The sequence below is a fragment of the Nerophis ophidion genome, linkage group LG19 (assembly GCF_033978795.1).
Source record: "Nerophis ophidion isolate RoL-2023_Sa linkage group LG19, RoL_Noph_v1.0, whole genome shotgun sequence".
Taxonomy (NCBI): domain Eukaryota; kingdom Metazoa; phylum Chordata; class Actinopteri; order Syngnathiformes; family Syngnathidae; genus Nerophis; species Nerophis ophidion.
In genome coordinates this window covers 20,881,076-20,899,332 of record NC_084629.1, presented here as the reverse complement: position 1 = coordinate 20,899,332, position 18,257 = coordinate 20,881,076, and the positions used below count along the sequence as shown (strand labels likewise).

Sequence of the window (18,257 nt, the reverse complement as noted above, 5' to 3'; positions counted from 1 at the left end):
AACATATACAAAGTTGTAAGACCATTTGATTACTAACCAGTTTGCTGCTGAAACGGGTGTCTATAGTAAGTGAAACAGACAGCTGGCAAGGAGAGTGCAAGCAAGTGTTTGCAAGACCATTTGATCAACAAGCAAACTGGCAAAAGTCATTCAGGCCCAACTAGTTTGATGCCTAAATGGGCTGCCATAGGAATCTAAATAGAACGTAAATATAAATAGCCAGCAATTATGTAAGATCATTTGGAAAAATAGGAAAAAGTCATTCAGGCCCTACTAGTTTGTTGTCTAAACTGGTTACCAAAAGATATCGAAATAAAACAAAAACAAATAGAAAGATTTTGGTGTAGGATCATTTCAGTAACCAGAAGATGGCAAACGTCAAATAGGCCTTACTAGTTTGCTGCCTAAACGGTCTGCCGTAGAAATCAAAATAGAATGTAAACAAGACAGCAAGCATTGATGTAAGACCATTTGTATATTTGGCAGCAACGTGTAAAAGTCATTCAGGCCCAAGTAGTTTGTTGCTTAAACGGGCTGCCATAGTAACTGAAACAGAATGTGGGCAAAAGGAGAGCAGGTGCTTGCAAGACCATTTCAGTGACTAGCAAACTGGCAAATGTTATTCTGGTTCAGTTACTTAGCTACCTAAATTAGCTGCCAGAGAAATCAAAATAGAATGTTAACACAAGAGCGAGCATTAATGTAAGATCATTTGGCAAAAAAGGAAAAAAATCATTTAGGCCGTACTCGCTTGCTGCTTGAACGGGCTGCCAATAGAAATCAAAATACAACATACACAAAAAAATAGCAACCATTTGGTTGAAAATATTTTCAGTAACTACAAGATGGAAAGAACAAGCTACCGTAGAAATTAAAAATAGATTGTAAAAAGAATATAGCAAGAATTTGGTTGAAGATAATTTCAGTAACCAGCAGACAGAGAGCGGCATTTATCCATCCATCCATCCATCATCTTCCGCTTATCCGAGGTCGGGTCGCGGGGGCAGCAGCCTAAGCAGGGAAGCCCAGACTTCCCTATCTCTAGCCACTTCGTCTAGCTCTTCCCGGGGGATCCCGAGGCGTTCCCAGGCCAGCCGGGAGACATAGTCTTCCCAACGTGTCCTGGGTCTTCCCCGTGGCCTCCTACCAGCTGGACGTGCCCTAAACACATCCCTAGGGAGGCGTTCGGGTGGCATCCTGACCAGATGCCCGAACCACCTCATCTGGCTCCTCTCGATGTGGAGGAGCAGTGGCTTTACGTTGAGCTCCTCCCGGATGGCAGAGCTTCTCACCCTATCTCTAAGGGAGAGCCCCGCCACACGGCAGAGGAAACTCATTTTGGCCGCTTGTACCCGTGATCTTATCCTTTCGGTCATGACCCAAAGCTCATGACCATAGGTGAGGATGGGAACGTAGATCGACCGGTAAATTGAGAGCTTTGCCTTCCGGCTCAGCTCCTTCTTCACCACAACGGATCGATACAACGTCCGCATTACTGAAGACGCCGCACCGATCCGCCTGTCGATCTCACGATCCACTCCTCCCCCACTCGTGAACAAGACTCCTAGGTACTTGAACTCCTCCACTTGGGGCAGGGTCTCCTCCGCAACCCGGAGATGGCACTCCACCCTTTTCCCGGCGAGAACCATGGACTCGGACTTGGAGGTGCTGATTCTCATTACGGTCGCTTCACACTCGGCTGCGAACCGATCCAGTGAGAGCTGAAGATACCGGCCAGATGAAGCCATCAGGACTACATCATCTGCAAAAAGCAGAGACCTAATCCCGTGGCCACCAAACCGGATCCCCTCAACGCCTTGGCTCCGCCTAGAAATTCTGTCCATAAAAGTTATGAACAGAATCTGTGACAAAGGACAGCCTTGGCGGAGTCCAACCCTCACTGGAAACGTGTCCGACTTACTGCCAGCAATGCGGACCAAGCTCTGACACTGATCGTACAGGGAGCGGACTGCCACAATAAGACAGTCCGGTACCCCATACTCTCTGAGCACTCCCCACAGGACTTCCCGAGGGACACGGTCGAATGCCTTCTCCAAGTCCACAAAGCACATGTAGAGTGGTTGGGCAAACTCCCATGCACCCTCAAAAACCCTGCCGAGAGTATAGAGCTGGTCCACAGTTCCACGACCAGGACGAAAACCACACTGTTCCTCCTGAATCCGAGGTTCGACTATCCGGCGAAGCCTCCTCTCCAGTACACCTGAATAAACCTTACCGGGAAGGCTGAGGAGTGTGATCCCACGATAGTTGGAACACACCCTCCGGTCCCCCTTCTTAAAGAGAGGGACCACCACCCCGGTCTGCCAATCCAGAGGTACCGCCCCCGATGTCCACGCGATGCTGCAGAGTCTTGTCAACCAAGACAGCCTCACAGCATCCAGAGCCTTAAGGAACTCCGGGCGGATCTCATCCACCCCCGGGGCCTTGCCGCCGAGGAGCTTTTTAACTACCTCAGCGACCTCAGCCCCAGAAATAGGAGAGTCCACTACAGATTCCCTAGGAACCGCTTCCTCAAAGGAAGACGTGTTGGTGGGATTGAGGAGGTCTTCGAAGTATTCCCTCCACCGATCCACAACATCCGCAGTCGAAGTCAGCAGAACACCATCCGCACCATACACGGTGTTGATAGTGCACTGCTTCCCCTTCCTGAGGCGGCGTATGGTGGTCCAGAATCGCTTCGAAGCCGTCCGGAAGTCGTTTTCCATGGCTTCCCCGAACTCTTCCCATGTCCGAGTTTTTGCCCCCGCGACCGCTAAAGCTGCACCCCGCTTGGCCCGTCGGTACCCGTCCACTGCCTCCGGAGTCCTATGATCCAAAAGAACCCGATAGGACTCCTTCTTCAGCTTGACGGCATCCCTCACTGCTGGTGTCCACCAACGGGTTCTGGGATTACCGCCACGACAGGCACCAACAACCTTGCGGCCACAGCTCCAATCAGCCGCCTCGACAATAGAGGTTCGGAACATGGTCCACTCGGACTCAATGTCCCGCACCTCCCTCGTGACATGTTCAAAGTTCTCCCGGAGGTGTGAATTGAAACTCTCTCTGACAGGAGACTCTGCCAGACGTTCCCAGCAGACCCTCACAATGCGTTTGGGCCTGCCAGGTCTTTCCGGCATCCTCCCCCACCATCGCAGCCAACTCACCACCAGGTGGTGATTGGTAGAAAGCTCCGCCCCTCTCTTAACCCGAGTGTCCAAAACATAAGGCCGCAAATCCGATGACACAACTACAAAGTCGATTATGGAACTGCGGCCTAGGGTGTCCTGGTGCCAAGTACACATATGGACACCCTTATGTTTGAACATGGTGTTTGTTATGGACAATCCGTGACGAGCACAAAAGTCCAATAACAAAACACCACTCGAGTTTAGATCCGGGCGACCATTCTTCCCAATCATGCCTCTCCAGGTTTCACTGTCGTTGCCAACATGAGCGTTGAAGTCCCCCAGTAGGACAAGGGAATCACCCGGGGGAGCACTTTCGAGTACTCCCTCGAGTGTACCCAAAAAGGGTGGGTATTCTGAACTGCTGTTTGGTGCGTAAGCACAAACAACAGTCAGGACCCGTCCCTCCACCCGAAGGCGAAGGGAAGCTACCCTCTCGTCCACTGGGTTGAACTCAAACGTGCAGGCTTTGAGCGGGGGGGCAACCAGAATTGCCACCCCAGCCCGTCGCCTCTCACTGCCGGCAACGCCAGAGTGGAAGAGGGTCCAGTCCCTCTCGAGAGAACAGGTTCCAGAGCCCTTGCTGTGCGTCGAGGTGAGTCCGACTATATCCAGCCGGAACTTCTCTACCTCGCGGACTAGCTCAGGCTCCTTTCCCCCCAGTGAGGTGACGTTCCACGTCCCAAGAGCTAGCTTCTGTAGCCGAGGATCGGACCGCCAAGTGCCCTGCCTTCGGCTGCCGCCCAGCTCACAATGCACCCGACCTCTATGGCCCCTTCTATGAGTGGTGAGCCCATTGGAGGGATGACCCACGTTGCCTCTTCGGGCTGTGCCCGGCCGGGCCCCATGGGGACAGGCCCGGCCACCAGGCGCTCGCCATCGTGCCCCAACTCCGGGCCTGGCTCCAGAGCAGGGCCCCGGTGACCCGCGTCCGGGCGAGGGATATCTGAGTTCATTTTGTTGTAATTCCATAGAAGTCTTAGAGCTGCTTTTTGTCTGATCACTCACCTAGGACCTGTTTGTCTTGGGAGACCCTACCAGGGGGCATGAAAGCCCCCAGACAACATAGCTCCTAGGATCATTGGGACACGCAAACTCCTCTACCACGGTAAGGTAGCAGCTCGGAGAGGAGAGGGACAGAGAGCGGCATTTAGGCCTTACTAATTTTCTGCCTAAATAGGTTGCTATATAAACAGGAAAAAACCAAGACCTTCGTACAAGATCATGTCAGTAACCGGCAGAGGAAAAGAGCCAATCAGAACGTATTAGTTTGCTGCCTAAACGAGCTGCCATGGAAATCCAAAATGAACATGAACAAGAATATAGCAAGAATTTGGTTCAAGATAATTTCAGTAACCAGCAGAGGGAACAAATTAATCACACCCAAAAAAACGGGCTGCCATAGAAATCAAAATAAAACATAAACAAGAATATAGCAGGATACTGGTTGAAGATCATTTCAGCAACCACCAGACAGAGCGAGCCATTCAGACCCTACTAATTGGCTGCCTAAACGGGCTGCAATATATATAAAAAAGAACGTAAACGAGAGTATAGCAAGATACTGGTTGAAGATTATTTCAGCAACCAGTGGACAAACAGAGCCAATCAGACCCTACTAGTTGGCTGCCTAAATGGGCTGCCATAGAAATCAAAATAGAATGTGAATTAGAATATAGCAAGATAGTGGTTGGAGATCATTTCAGCAACTAGCAGACAGAGAGAGCCAATCAGACCCTACTAATTGGCTGCCTAAATGGGCTGCAATAGAAATAAAATAGAATGTGAATTAGAATATAACAAGAATTGGTTCAAGATCATTTCAGTAACTAGCAGAGGGAACAAATTAATCAGACCCCAAAAAACGGGCTGCCGTAGAAATCAAAATAGAACATAAACAAGTATATAGCACGATACTGGTTGAAAATCATTTCAGCAACCAGCAGACAGACAGAGCCAATCAGACCCTACTAGTTGGCTGCCTAAAGGGGCTGCCATAGAAATGAAAATAGAACGTGAACAAGAATATAGCAAGATAGTGGTTGGAGATCATTTCAGCAAGCAGCAGACAGAGGGAGCCAATCATGCTTGACTAGTTTGCTGCCTCAAAGGGTTGCCATTGAATTGGAAGGTCACATGGTACATTTTGGGTCTGGATGTTTGTTTGCTAACATGTCACAGTTCATCCGGATCGTCTCCGCGCGACGAGTGTGCAGCCACCGCCTCGTTCTGATGACTCGATGGCGGCGAAGACGGCCTCAATATTTAATCGACAAGGCGAGTCCGTGCGTGGCGGCGACGTCAGCCGTTCTCCAGGCGGCAGAACGAGACGCGGGAGTCGCGCGCTGACAACCCAGCGTGCGCGCGTACGTCCTCTCTCTCCCTCTCCGGCGTGGGACGAGCGAGGGCGAAGAAAGGCTGCTGCATTGCGGCCGGGCCATGAATCATTCACGCCCGCTTTAAAGAATTTATGAAATGGAGGCCGAGCGATGTTTGTTTAAGCTGCTTTGGAAATGGCTGTTTGGGGGCGGGGCCTCAAACGCCAACATGTCATGTGACGTCTGAGGTGTTTTTGTTTTGAATATTTCATGCCTCTCTTCCTATTGGACGCCCAGCATTACGGACTGTAGCTGCAAGGTGTCTTGTTGAACACGTCCCCGCGTCCTGCGTCTAACCGCATTAGCCTACTTCCTGTACGCGCTCTAAGTCACTAACAAGCTCAAGGCCGCTTTCGTCCAGCGAGCGGCTCCACTCGGGGGCCCCGACGCCCAGGGCCGCCTTTGCGCTTCGCAATAATTTGTTGTATGTAAACACGCTAAGTCCTGCTTGTCGGGGGTGGGGGGGCTGTGGGAACGCCTCATGCGGTGACATATGGCCCCGGTGCATTATGGGAAAGCATGTGACAGCGAGAAGGAATATCAGAAGTGTGCTTTTGTTTTGAAAAACATCCGAGCTGAACAAAGCCTCGTTAAGCCGGCAGGCTCACGGTATTATCCGAGCCGGCGGCCATCTTGGCTGTTGTCAGGAGCTATAATGGGCGCGGGGGTGGGAGGGCATGCTTGGCGTTATTGGGGTTGTTGAACCAACCCCCCAGCACTCATCTTCACAGCTGTTGTCTGCCGTTTGGACGGTGAACTGTCAAGTTTATTTACCCCCTCGGACATCTATGGGTCCGACCTGACGGCTCGCTTGTTCTGCACTCGTGCGCGCTCCCTTAATTGTTCCCCTTTTGCGAAGAGCGATAGCAGGATTAGGATTACGGCGGAACAAAGACCCGAAGACGGCCAATGTCCATTTTGCTGACTAAGCGTTATCCAGCCTGACAGATGGCTTGCACATTTTGTCAGAGTTAGCGGTTAGCACTAGCATCCCTCTCCTCCACACTTGTCGTAATGTTGTACTGCTACTAGTGTACTCTAGCAACACAACGCTGCCTTGCAGACTGTTTTTTGTGTAAAGCTGTAAATGCACCAAAAGGTAATAATGAATCAAAATCAATGTTATAAATGATTGACCTATTGAAGGCTCCAATTACTTCACATCAAATATTCCACTTTGAAATGTTTTGTGGGGAAAAGTTTGCATAATTTGTGTGTTTGCCAGATAATAAACTAAGTTTTATTCAACAAAAAGGCTATAAAACAAACAAAACACACACACACACAACTGGATGAAGTTGATCTTAAGTACTGTAAATACAAAAAAAAAATACCACTTATTTGTCCCTTTTCATGAGTGGGCCCCTTTTGGGTCCCCAAGAAATTTAGTGTAGTGTAATTTTTGTTTTTAAACTGTCGTTTCACCAAAAATAACAACAAATTAAAATCAATGTTGTTATGAATTATCGACCCATTGAAAGCTCCAATTACTTCACCTCAAATATTCCACTTATTGCACATTTTGTGTTTTTGCCATAAAAAGAGGATTGTGGAAAAAAAGGGCAAAAAACTAAAAGCTTTATTATTTTTCCATTTTTATGAGTGGGACGCCGAGAAATGTTGTGCAATTTTTGTTTTTAAATTGTCGTTGCAACAAAAATTATAACACATTAAAATTAATGTTGTTATGAATTGATTAACGTGGACCTTGACTTAAACAAGTTAAAAACTTATTCGGGTGTTACGATTTAGTGGTCAATTGTACGGAATATGTACTGTACTGTGCAATCTACTAATAAAAGTATCAATCAAACAATCAAAAGACCTATTGAAGGCTCAAATTACTTCACATCAAATATTCCACTTTGAAATGTTTTGTGGGGAAAATTTTGCATAATTTGTGTGTTTGCCAGATAATAAATCAAGTTTTATTCAACAAAAAGACCATAATATATTATCACACACACACACACACACACACACACACACACACGTATATGAAGTTGATCTTAAGTAAATAAAAAAAACACCACTTATTTTTCCCTTTTTTATGAGTGGGACCCTTTTGGGTGCCCAAAAAATTTAGTGCAATTTTTATTTTTAAACTGTCGTTTCGCCAAAAATAATGACAAATTAAAATCAATGTTGTTGAATTATCAACCTATTGAAGGCTCCAATTACTTCACATCAAATATTCCACTTTGAATGTTTTTGGTGCAGAAAATATCGCACATTTTGAGTATTTGCCATAAAATACAGGATTGTGACTGATAGGTCTTTAAAAAAAAAAATATATATATATATATATATATAGACATAACTGAGGTTGATTTAGAAATTGAAGAGTTGAATTTATATTTATTGTCAGGATTGTTTTACAACACATACACATTCACACCTGAATAAACGAAAAGTATTTAAAACGTATTTTTCCTTTGAGAATACGCCGAGTCAGCACTCGCGGATTTGACCTGCCTTTAGGTTTTATGTTTTGGTTTCAGGGAATCTTGTCCAAGAGTCCTCAGAGGTCTTGACAAGATCTAGGATGACACAACTAAGCCAATAAGGGCTTTTCTGGCTTTCTCACAAGCGCCCTCCTGCCTTAAAGCTGCGGTCACATGACCTCAGTAGGCGTAACCATTCTTCTTGCTGGTGCACGCCGCGTTCCTGTGGACTTGTACAGGCGCCATTGAATGTTGATATCGTACTTTAGTGCAGCTCATGAAATACTACTACTAGTACTACTACTAGTACTATTGAATTAGCAGATTAGGAATCTCACTGTAAGCAGCAAGGCAGTATAGGGCCTAAACGGGCCGCCTTAGAAATCAAAATAGAACGTATACAAGGAAATAGCAAGTCTTTGGTTCAAGATCATTTCAGTAATCAGCAATCAGAAAAAGTAAATCTAATTTTCTACCTAAACGGGGTGCCACAGGACTAAAATCATAATGTAAAGCCATTGAAATCAAAACTGAACGTAAACAAGAAAAATAGTAAGATTTTAGTTGATGATGATTTCAGTAACCAGCAGATGATAAAAGTCAAATAGGTCCTACTCGTTTGCTGCCTAAACGGGCTGTAGCAGGACTAAAATCATAATGTAAACAAGAGAGTAAGCATAGGTGTTAGACCATTTGATTACGTGGCAGCAACAGGCAAAGGTTATTCAGGCCCATGTAGTTTGCTGCTTAAACGGGCTGCTATAGTAAGTGAAACAGATTGTTGGCAAAAAGAGTTCAAGTGTATGCAAGACCATTTCAGTAACTAGCAAATTGGCAAAAGTCATTCAAGCCCAACTCGTTTGCTGCCTAAATGTGCTGCGATAGGAATCAAAATACAATCTTAACAAAAGAGCCAGAATGAATGTAAGATCATTTGGCAAAAGAGGAAAACAATCATTCAGGCCCTACTAGTTTGCGGCCTCAATAGGCTGCCATTGAAATCAAAACAGAACGTAAACAAGAAAAATAGTACGATTTTGGTTGATAATAATTTCAGTAACCAGCAGATGGTAAAAGTCAAATAGGTCCTACTAGTGTGCTGCCTAAACGGGCTGCAGCAGGACTAAAATAATAATGTAAAAAAGAGAATGAGCATTGGTGTTAGACCATTTGATTACTTAGCAGAAACAGGTAAAGGTTATTCAGGCCCATCTAGTTTGTTGCTTAAACGGGCTGCTATAGTAAATAAAACAGAATGTGGGCAAAAAAAAAAAAAGCATGCGAGTGTTTGCGAGACAATTTTAGTAACTAGCAAACTGCCAAAAGTCATTCAGATTCAACTAGTTTGCTGCCTAAATGTGCTGCGATATGAATCAAAATAGAACATGAATACAATTAACAAGCATTAATGTAAGCTCATTTGGCAAAAGAGGAACAATTCTTTTAGGCCCTACTAGTTTGCTGCCTAAACGGTCAGCCGTAGAAATTACAATAGATTATGAACAAGGAAATAGCAAGATTTTGGTTGAGGATCATTTTAGTTACCGGCAGATGGTAAATTTTTTTATATAACTCTCTGTAGAGAGTTATATAAGGAGAAAGTAGGGAGGGTATTCATATAGCCCCATTTCCTGGGTGGATCTCGTGTGAGAGGAAGAGAGGTTGGGGTTAATTATTTCGGGATGCAGTCTGCCAAAAATAATGGAAAGTGCCACTCTACATAGCAACTGACACTTTGGTAAAAGTTGGGTATTGCCACAAAACCGATTTAATTTATTTTTTTTATTGCATTTAAATTTTTTTTATATCATAATCAGTCCAACAAAATAACACATAATAATACAATTCCACATCCAAACCAATCCCAGCCCAGCAAAATTCCAAATAGACGGAGCAATTGAGAAGACAAACAAATGTGACACAATAAAATCAAAAAAGTCAGACAAAATTGAATGATATCAATAACAGTATCAATATTAATAAGAATTCCAACATAACAGTATTTAAAAACCATTGAAACATCATTATTATAATCACTCATTTACATTGCCATCAAAGCCATTAATTAACAGTTAAAACAAACGTAAATAATGGATCCCATATTCCAAGATATGACTAATTATCCAAAATAAAAACACATTTTAAGATATTCAACACTTTACTGCTAACTGACGGCAAAGGTGGTTAGTGAAACGCCCAATTTGTTACGTTTAATGTGTCAGGTAAACGGCGACAAATGGGGCCGTATGAATCCCCTTCCTACTCTAACATTTCTATGAACCTTTCGGGTCCCCGGGACCAAAGATTAAGGCAGCCTTAAAGTTAAAAAAAATCTATATATTCTATTGGTTTTGAAAATAAAAATGATCAAAATGGCCCCCGGCTCCTTTGATCTGTGGAAAAAGTTTGGACACCCCTGCCTAACGCTTTTATTTTGTGTTTTTATTAAAAGGATCCTGCTCCGAAAATGGCAAAAAAATACTGCTAACCCTGCTAACATGCTAAAGTTACTTTAACAATAAAGTTTGCTAACACTGTTACTTATTCTGCACTGTTAACATGTTAAAGATGCTTATGCTACAAATTCTGCTAACATACTAAAATCCCAAATTCAGCTAACACGCTAAAGATGCTTACCGAACTCTGCTAACGCTGTTAACACGCTTAAAATGCAACCACCTATAATTCTGCAAAATGCTAAGACCTCAAATTCTGCTTACATTGCTAACATGCTAAAGATACTAACAACACTAATTCTGCTAACACTGTTAACATGCTAAAGATGCTAACATCACTAACACTGCTAACATGCTAAAGATTCTTACCATTAACTCTGCTGACACTAACACTCAAAATGCTAACACCTCAAATTCTGCTCACATTACCAGCATGCTAAAGATGCTAACACTGTTAACATGCTAAAGATGCTACCATCACTAATTCTGCTAACATGCTAAATATTGTTACCATTAACTCTGCTAACACTAACAGACTCAAAATGCTAACACCTCAAATTCGGCGTACACTGCCAACATGCTAAAGATGCTAACACCACAAATTCTGCAAACACTGTTAACATGCTAAGGATGCTAATACCCGAATTCGGCTAACATGCTAAATATTGTTACCATTAACTCTGCTAACACTAACAAACTCAAAATGCTATCACCTCAAAATCGGCGTACAATGCCAACATGCTAAAGATGCCAACATCACGAATTCTGCTAACACTGTTAACATGCTAAAGATGGTAACATCACTAATTCTGCTAACATGCTAAATATTGTTACCATTAACTCTGCTAACACTAACAAACTCAAAATGCTATCACCTCAAATTCAGTGTACAATGCCAATATGCTAAAGATGCTAACATCACAAATTCTGGTAACATCACTAATTCTGCTAACATGCTAAAGATTCTTACCATTAAAGGCCTACTGAAACCCACTACAACCGACTACACAGTCTGATAGTTTATATATCAATGATGAAATATTAATATTGCAACACATGCCAATACGGCCTTTTTAGTTTACTAAATTGTAATTTTAAATTTCCCGCAAAGTATCGTGTTGAAAACGTCGCGGAATGATGACGCGTATGATGAAGCGTGCGTTTGACGTCTCAGGTCGTATCGGACATTTTTTTCCAGCCCGATCCAAGCTATAATTAGTCTGCTTTAATGGCATAATTACACAGTATTCTGGACATCTGTGTTGCTGAATCTTTTGCAATTTGTTCAATTAATAATGGAGAATTCAAAGTAGAAAGACATAGGTGGGAAGCGGTGTGTTGCGGCTGCCTTTAGCAACACAAACACAGCCGGTGTTTCCTTGTTTAAAATTCCCGAAGGCGAAGCTTTACTATGGAACAGAGCGGTCAAGCGAACATGGATCCCGACGACATGTCAACCGGCAGGTTTCGGTGAGAAAATTGTGGTAATAAGTCGGCTCTTACAGTAGTTATGAGTGGGGTTTGCGTCCTCCTGCAGCTGCTGCGGACTATTACCTCCTCCCACTCGTGGCCACACCACTCCGACTTTCAGGTACCATATAATCTCACTAAAACACTAGTAACACAATAGGCAGATAAGGGATTTTCCAGAATTATCCTAGTAAATGTGTCTAATAACGTCTGAATCTCTCCCACTGTCCTCGCCTTTTTTTTTTTCTAGTCCTTCACTCTCACTATCCTCATTCACAAATCTTTCATCCTCGCTCAAATAATGGGGAAATTGTCGCTTTCTCTGTCCGAATCGCTCTTGCTGCTGGTGGCTATGATTGTAAACAATGTGAGGATGTGAGGAGCTCTACAACCCGTGACGTCACGCGCACATCGTCTGCTACTTCCGGTACAGGCAAGGCTTTTTTATTAGCGACCAAAAGTTGGGAACTTGATCGTCGATGTTCTTTCAGCAAAAATATGGCAATATCGCGAAATGATCAAAAAAGGCACATAGAATGGACCTGTTATCCCCGTTTAAATAAGAAAATCTCATTTCAGTAGGCCTTTAACACTGCTAACACTAACATGCTCAAAATGCTGAGACCTCAAATTCTGCTTACACCGCTACAGATGCCAGTGTCCGCCCTGAGATCGGTAGGTCGTGAGTTCAAATCCCGGCAGAGTCATACCAAAAACTATAAAAATGGGGCCCATTACCTCCCTGCTTGGCACTCAGCATTAAGGGTTGGAATTGGGGGTTAAATCACCATAAATGATTCCCGGGCGCGGCACAGCTGCTGCCTACTGCTCCCCTCACCTCCCAGGGGGTGATCAAGGGTGATGGGTCAAATGCAGAGAATAATTTCGCCACATCTAGTGTGTGTGTGACAATCATTGGTACTTTAACTTTTAACAAGACTATTACCACTAACAATGCTAAGAAGATCATGCATGTTGCAGATGAGAAGTAGGAAGACATGATGTATAATTAACATGCTTTTATATAGTTGCATTAATAGAGCAGCACTAACAAGTCCCGCTGGATGCGAGCATACGTAAAGACCATGAATTATGCACGCCACCATCGCCAACAAAGAGGGCGAGTGACCGATGAACTAATGTTCAACACAGGTCATAAAACAACAAAAAGAGAAGAGTTCATGTCACCGATGTCCGCAGACGCGGCCGCCATGTTTGCTCACGTAACTGTGGCGAATAAAAGGGAGAGCTACTGTATGTGTGCCGCACGCATAACCTTCCCCCTCCTCCCTGCCGCCAGGAATGCGGGCCACGTTAGGAGAGGACCCAGGAATCAGTGTCGACTCCGCCTCATGAGCAAATATGCAAGCATGTGATGGAGAGGGAAAACCTCCTGTGCAACTACCCCCCCCCCCCCCCCCCCCCCCAAACCTTGCATTAGCGACCGCGTGTTCCTGTGTGTTGCATGCATCCATGTGTGGGTGGGGGGAGGGGTCGGCGTGTGTGTGCGTGCGCATCGCGTGTTCACCCTCTGCAGTGTTCACGGGGTGAAGGAGTTGAAATGTTCTATATTTACTCGCTGCCATTCACACTCTGCCAGAGTAATTAGCACACAAACACACATGCATTAGTGTGTGTGTGTGTGTGTGTGTGTGTGTGTGTGTGTGTGTGTGTGCACTAAACTACCCTCTTTTACAGACTATAGAACAAGGGTCACCAACGGGGTGCCCGCGGGCACCAGGTAGCCCGTAAGGACCAGATGAGTCGCCCGCTGGCCTGTTCTAAAAATAACTCAAGTAGCAGCACTTACCAGTGAGCTGGTAAGTGCTGCTCTTGCTGCATATATGTGTGTATATATAGAAATATATATACACACATATATACATATGTGTGTGTATATATATATATATGTATGTATATACAGTATATATATTTATATATATGTATTTATTAAAGGTAAATTGAGCAAATTGGCTATTTCTGGCAATTTATCAAAGTGTGTATCAAACTGGTAGCCCTTCACATTAATCAGTACCCAAGAAGTATCTCTTGGTTTCAAGAAAGGTTGGTGACCCCCGCTATAGAGCGTGTATTAGCCACAAAAAAAAGTTTCCCATACCGCTATAAGCCGCAGATACGTTGTGAAATGAGTCATTTACACATAATTATTTTGTAAATTTTTCTTCACATATCTTAATCGTTTCCAAACGGCAAATCAAACAAAACAGAAGTCGTCGTCATGGACCCACTAGCTGCGGAAGCTGGCTCTCCAATCAGCTAATCAGACTCAATAAATACACGGTGACGTTCTGGCATACTTGCCAACCTTGAGACCACCGGTTTCAGGGGGTGGGTTGGGGTGGGCGTGGCTGGGGGCGTGGTTAAGAGGGGAGGAGTATATTTACAGCTATCCATCCATCCGTTAGCTACCGCTTATTCCCTTTGGGGTCGCGGGGGGCGCTGGTGCCTATCTCAGCCACAATCGGGCGGAAGGCGGGGTACACCCTGGACATGTGTAGGAATCTTTATTTGTAATTGAATCACTTGTTTATTTTTCAACACATTTTTTGTTATATTTATATCTTTTTTTCAAATAGTTCAAGAAAGACCACTACAAATGAGCAATATTTTGCACTGTTATACAATTTAATAAATCAGAAACTGATGACATAGTGCTGTATTTTACTTCTTTATCTTTTTTTTTTCAACCAAAAAGGCTTTGCATTGTTGATTAGGGGGTACTTGAATTAAAAAAATGTACACAGGGTGTACATCTCTGAAAAAAGGTTGAGAACCACTGCTCTAAAAGCCGTAGATGTTATTGTCACATATGCATGCACAGTAGATGGCAGTATTGTCCTCTTTAAGAGTGTCACAACATTGCTCTTTACAAACTGTTTTACGGTAGACGAAAACGTGACTGCTGTTGTTGGTTGTTGTCGCCTTGCTGGGAGGCCGTTAATGAGACTGCCTAGCAATAAACCCACATAAGAAACCAAGAACTCGCCCTTTATCATTGTACAGTTATAACATCATTGGGCAGGCACTCTGTTTATATTGTGGGAAAGCGGACGTGAAAACAGGCTGTCGACACGTCACTCGGGTTCGCATGGAGCTGGAGGGGCGTGGCCTCCAGCTCCGCCTGAATTTCTGGAGATTTTGGGGAGAAAATTTGTCCCGGGAGGTTTTCGGTAGAGGCGCTGAATTTTGGGAGTCTCCTGGAAAATCCGGGAAGGTTGGCAAGTATGCGTTCTGGTGAATTTATTGAGGGATTTGTGAAACTCAAACAATACAAAAAGAAGGCTGTTGTAAGTTAATAATACTAACATAGACACTCGTCAATGTGTTAGCATATTAGCTAATGGTAACGACGCTAGCTTTGTTACATTACGATAGCACGTACAAATATGCATGAAAACACTCCAACAGACATCACACATGGGACAGTTTAGTAAGTAAGGATTGTTTTAGTTATATTGTAAAACCTACAAACGCTGCTTGGAGAGATGAATGAAGAACCCATACAAGTAGAACGCTATGGATGGCTAGAAGACCGAAAGTTTTTTTTTGCTTTTTTTTTGTCCTGTCCAGCCACTCAGGCAAATCATACTGTAGTTGTAATAGATCTATATCTGCTGTACAGATTAACTTTAGTGTGGGATACTTCTCCTGTTGCCGTAATTGTATTTAACTTTATTAAATGAATTTATTTTCATGTTTGGTGCAGCCGGATCGAAGCGCAACAGCAACCACAAATAACATCAACAACAGAGCAACATCAGCAAATAGGATATGTACAAATATTAAAGTAAACAATAATAACAAAGAAGCAGTGAAGTAAATATTAATAACACAGGGATTACAATGAATATATGGAGCAATAAAAATACAAATAGGAATAGCACTATTGATAATCCATCCATCCATCCATTTTCTACCGCTTATTATGCACCTGGGGATAGGTTGATTGGCAACACTAAATTGGCCCTAGTGTGTGAATGTGAGTGTGAATGTTGTCTGTCTATCTGTGTTGGCCCTGCGGTGAAGTGGCGACTATTGATAATGAATAATAATAATCATTACCTCAATTATGAACAATACATTTGTTTCAAATGCAACAATACACTTAAACGACACTTCTGCTTCCGGTTCAAAGCTTTGAACAGCAGTAAACACTTTTAGACGTTCACCCTCCTGCACCCACAGTGAGTGAACTCGTTTAAAGGATGGCGCCATAGCACAATCAATAACACACCCTTTAAATGTCTTTGTGTGTGTTTAAAATGAAAAAAATTAGCTTACCTTTTTAAAAACAGAAAATGTCTATATTTTTTACAATTACTAATTATATATAAAACATGTGCTTATGAGTCCATATTATCAGTCTGGCGGTGATGCTTGTCAATATAATATGTATATATATATATATATATATATATATATATATATATATATATATATATATATACACAAAACAAAAATAAGATTTGCAAACATATATTTTGAAAAAAAAAAAAAGTTTGGTTGCAAATATATTATTTTAGTACATTTTTTTGTTGCAAATATAAAAGATATTTGGTTACAAATGTGTGTGTTTTCTTGCGAGAGACACGATATGGGGTTTAATTGTCGTCTTTAATTTATGTAACTGAATTTGTTTACATCAAATTATGTTGTCAAGTATACTCAATCAACAATTTGTGAGCAAATTTTGTGTTTCAAAATGCAGTTTGTAAAAACAGAGTGTGTTGAAATTCAGTGTAATAAATCAGTGTAAAAAAAATTCAGTGTCAAACATTAGTTTATTAAAATTCAGTGTATAAAAATACGGTGTAAAAGTTCTGCGAATAAAAATTCAATGTAAAAACAAATCTGTGTATAAAAATAAAGTTTTAAAATATACAGTGTAAAATAATTTAGTGTAAAAAAATCTGTATGCAAATATGGTTTGTAAAAAATGACACTGTATAAAAATACGTGTGCTTTTGTAATCGTGGCGGCCAGCGAAAGAAAAATCCATGAGTTAGTTGTACCGTTTTATAAGCCGCAGGGCTCAAAACGTAGGAAAACCAGTCCGGAATTTGCTGTAGTCTGATTTCTGCGGCCTTCGATGGAAAAAGTTTGAATACCCCTGCCCTTTTTTGGTGCGTATTGAAGACTTTTAGGTCCTGGAAAATCCCAAATGAACCCAGATGGTCCCCATGATACGTGAACTGCGTCAAAAATCAGAATCAGAATCATCAGAATCAGAAAAAAGTGGGAAAAAGCTCCCCAAAAGGTCTCAATCAGATTGGTTTAGTGCATGGAAACATAGTCACTCACTGTCCTGATTGCTTTGCCGCGGTTGGCAAAGAATTGAGTGTGACAAAAGGGAGCTCTTCTCACCGTCTGCAGCAGCAGGGAAGCTGGCAGCTTAACTGCGTTTAGTTTGGACTCTGGGAACTGCCAGTAATCCCGAATCAGCCGACCTAAGAGGTCTGCAATGTTTCGTAATGGATCAGGAGATCAGATAAGTATTCGGGGAACCGAAAACGTAAATGTGTTGAGTATGGGAACAACTGGAAGTGTGTGTGGTTTAAGGCTCGATTCGAATCCTCTCTCCCCTTTTTCTTAACCCCGCTCTTTGGCTTTAGCATCTAGTTCAGGGGTGTCCAAACTACGGCCCGACATGGACATTTCTGCCCTTGAGAAATCACAAGTTTACATCTCATGTGCCCCCAGCTAAATTTTAAAACATCTGAGAGTATAACTGCTGCAACTTTGCCGCCATCATGTGGACAGCGTTGGTAGTTCAGGTTAATTTCAACGAGTTGCACTTTTGATCGCTAACAGCGCATCATTTACTTATATGTCCATTGCACCGGTCGCCCAGGGGGGTGGGTCCCCACATCTGCGGGTCCCGTCCCAGGTTTCTCATTGTCCCATTGGATTGAGTTTTTTCCTTGCCCTGATATGGGATCTGAGCCGAGGATGTCGTTGTGGCTTGTGCAGCCCTTTGAGACAGTCGTGATTTAGGGCTATATAAGTAAACATTGCTTGATTGATTGATTATATGAGCCAATCCAAACAAACACTCATAGCGCAAATAAACCAACACAAAAAGTGAACACACATGTTCACTGAACGTTATGGGTATTATGAACAAATGTCCAAGCATAACGCATAATTAAAAATTCCACACATTTAAATCCCCTGCAATGCATGATGGGAAAAATGCAAAACACTCTCTCTACATGTACCCATGTTTGGCGGTTGATATTTCTGATTGATTACAGAACTTTAAGGAAATTGTCACGGAAGTAAACAAGGTAGGAGTCAGAC

At 43.0% G+C, this 18,257-nt stretch overlaps 1 protein-coding gene across 1 annotated transcript in view; it reads left to right on the top strand.

Annotated features, from left to right (window-relative positions):
* The window catches only part of LOC133538162 (aryl hydrocarbon receptor-like), a 77,980-nt gene that overhangs the window by 9,650 nt on the left and 50,073 nt on the right, over positions 1-18,257 (top strand). The gene's annotated exons all lie outside the window — the stretch shown is intronic.